Below are 3,707 nucleotides of genomic sequence, written 5' to 3'. Positions count from 1 at the left end.
AAAAATTGTTATATATTTTAACTACATTTGAATCAAAATGAATCTATTCGAATTTATCCGAATTTGATTCGAATTTTTAATGGAATTCGAATTGGGTTTTTAATTTGAATCAAATTGGATGGTTCTTAATCAAGTTCAAATCGAATACGAATTCAAGCAAAAAAGTAAATTATTTGAAAAATTCGATTCGATCAATTCAAAAATTCGATATTTGATTCGTTGAACACTCCTAGACGTTACCTCTGAAAACGTCTAGGGTGCAGTGAAACGGTTATGGTTAGGGAAAGTATGTAAAGCCTAGTTGTTTCCTTTAAGTGAGAAGCAGCTAAATGTTGCCATGTTTCACCAAACACGTCTACATAGCTGGACCCATGTTAGTCGTTTCCCCAGTTAGCGGAGTTTCTAAAAGCCACCACGTGTAGAGTAAAACGTCTAGTAACCATTAACTCTAAAACTTCTGGGACTTAGACTCCAACCATTTGTAGACCACCACATGTAGAGGGAAACGTCTGGGAGCCATCAACTCTATAACGGATAAGGCTCATACGTTTTCCCTGACCTTAAACGTTTTCATTGCACCCTAGACATTTTCACCTTACAAGACGACTATGTAGACGTTACCACTTAAAAAGTGCCACGTTTCAACATATTAATGGTCCATCTGTGGGTCCTGCTAACAGGGGAATCGACTAAGGGGCTGCCTTTTCAACCATATATCGCCTTCTGCATCTTGTTGTATTTTTGTGAAACGTCTAGAGCCCAAATGTTTTTCATGTTTGTTTTAGCTTTTCTCACATGACCAATGTATATTTTGGTGATTTTCCCGGTTAGAAATTATTGGAGATGTATAGCTACTTATTCGCAGCTTCTTTCTATTTAAGTTAGCTTTGTTATTAGTGACTCATAGTTGGTTATAAGTTCCAGTATATAGAAGCCACCCATATACTTTTCATGTGTGTAAAGATAAATTAATCACAAATAATACAAAACATTATCTTTAATTTCTTCATGGTATTGGAGTTTTTGTCTCGGCCTATGTGAAACCGGTTAATCTCTTAACATCACATACTTAGTTAGATAGTTAGAATAAATATTACGTAGCGGTTATAAAGTACGAGGACCAAACTTGACAAAGACAAAGATGATAACTACCATCTTTAACCGAAAAGGTGTGTCTCTCCATCACATCATTTCCGAATCAGTACAAGGCACAAGGAAAGAAAAGACGCACCGGTTGATCGAGTGGACAAGAATCATCACACCTCTTCAAGGATTGATCACAACCACACATCCAAGAGACATGACTTTTCACGAAGAGACACGTCTATTCACTCGTACCCGTAGAAAACTATAAATAGGATCATGTAGTTTCATTTGTAATCACTTAATACTCTCATTCGATTGTATATACATTCATTCGGTTATTACAAGTTATTGTTATTCAAGTTTGTTAATCACACTCGTTTAGAGATCAAGATCCATTTCGGGCCAACAAATTGGTATCAGAGCATCAGGCTCTAAGCGTGGGAATCGCAAGGCATCGCAGGGAATTCGCGATCAGGTTTCATTTTCGTTTTTAATTCGCAAAAGTTCATTTCAGAATTTTTATTTCCGGTTCTAGTACAATCGGTTGAACCGAAGGGTTAGGAATCTAGGGTTTGTTTTTTTATTCCGGGGTTTAGTGCGAATTAGATTGGTTTGGTTGTTTGGTTATTACACGATTCGGGTAATCGGGGTTGTTGAGATCTATTGAAACCAAGAAAAGTTTGTTAGAAGTGAAGGTTGTTCGGCAGGAAGACATGTCAGGAACAACCGGACAAAGTCCGATAATAATACAGAAAGAAGGAAATTCTCTTTCCCAGTTTCAGTGTCCGATTCTGAAACCAACAAACTATACGGTTTGGGCTATTCGTATCAAGACGATTCTTGAAGCGAATGGTTTGTGGGAAACGATTGAACCGGCAGAAAATGCAACGGTAGACACCAAGAAAGATAAGTCTGCAATTGCATATCTGTTTCAAGCAATACCAGAAGACGTTGTATTGCAAGTTGCAAGTTGTAAAACTGTAAAAGAAATTTGGGATAATTTAAAGGTTAGACACGTTGTTGTTGATCGGGTACAAAAGGCGCGTATGCACACGCTATTGTCAGAATTTGAATTGTTGCAAATGAAGGATGACGACACTATTGATTCGTTTACCGCAAAGATTAATAGTGTCGTTACCCGGGCAACCGAAATAGGAACGACATTGAGTCAACCGACTCTAGTACGCAAACTTCTAAATGGCGTACCGGATAAGTTTACTCAAATCGTTGCCTCCATGGAACAATACTCCGATCTATAAACTATGACGCTAGAAGAAGCGGTCGGAAGATTAAAGACGTATGAAGAACGACTCAGGTTAAAGAAAGGAAATCAAGGAGAAAGCCAAGATAGGCTTATGTTTACACATCATGATAACAACAGAGGAAGGCAATCTGGAAACCGCGGACGTGGTAGGTTTAACCAAACGCGTGGAAATTGGCGAAACAACGGAAATAGGCAAAGTCCCAAAAACGAAGGATCTACATCTAGATCTAGAAATGGAAATTCTAGAAATTGGAGGAAGTTTACAAGAACCGACCTAAGTAAGATCCAATGTTTTAAGTGTCAGAAGTTTGGACACTTCAAGAAGGATTGTTCTGAGAAAGACGAAGTACAAGAACATTCAAACCTCGTCGAGGAAGACGAAGCACCCGTATTGCTAATGACAATACAAGAAGAAAATGTTCAAGAAAGGGCTCTGCTAAACGAGAAACGTATAAAACCAACAAGTTACGCCTCAGAAAATGAAAATCTATGGTACTTAGACAACGGGGCTAGCAACCACATGACAGGAGTACGAAGTCACTTCAAGGAATTAGATGAAACGGTGACAGGATAAGTACGGTTCGGTGACGGGTCACACGTAGAAATTAAAGGCAAAGGTTCAATACTGCTGGAATGTCTGAACCAAGAACAAAAGATTGTTTCACAAGTATACTATATTCCAAGTCTGAAAAGCAACATATTGAGCCTCGGACAACTTACAGAAATCGGTTGCAAAGTGGTTATGGACGGAGATCTACTTACTATCCGAGATCGAAATAGAAAGCTACTAATGCGAGTCAAGAGAATGAAGAACAGGCTGTACAAAGTCAAACTAAAGACTGGAAAACCAATCTGCCTACTCTCAAAAACCGAAGACATAGCATGGTTATGGCACGCAAGGTTAGGCTATCTACACTTTGATGCTATTAAGGAAATGACTCGTAAGAACTTGGTACATGGAGTTCCCCAAATAAGTCATGCTAGTCAAGTCTGTGACGCATGCTTATTAGGAAAGCATAGTAGGGCACCATTTCCAAATCAGGCGAAGTTCAGATCTTTAAAACCTCTGGACTTAGTCTATGGAGATTTGTGTGGTCCTATATCCCCACCAACAAATGCTGGGAAGAAGTATATATTCTTACTTGTAGACGACTGTACTCGCTACATGTGGGCATATTTACTAACTTCCAAGGATCAAGCATTCGAAACATTTAAGGAGTTCAAAGAAAAGGTGGAAAAGGAAGCGCAGACCAAGTTAAAAATGCTAAGGACGGATAGAGGAGGTGAATTCACATCGGCTGAATTCAACAAGTATTGCAAAACCAACGGCATAGCAAGACAGCTTACAGCACCATAT

The sequence above is a fragment of the Helianthus annuus genome, chromosome 6, assembly GCF_002127325.2.
Source record: "Helianthus annuus cultivar XRQ/B chromosome 6, HanXRQr2.0-SUNRISE, whole genome shotgun sequence".
Classification (NCBI taxonomy): Eukaryota; Viridiplantae; Streptophyta; class Magnoliopsida; order Asterales; family Asteraceae; genus Helianthus; species Helianthus annuus.
This window is presented reverse-complemented; position numbering follows the sequence as displayed.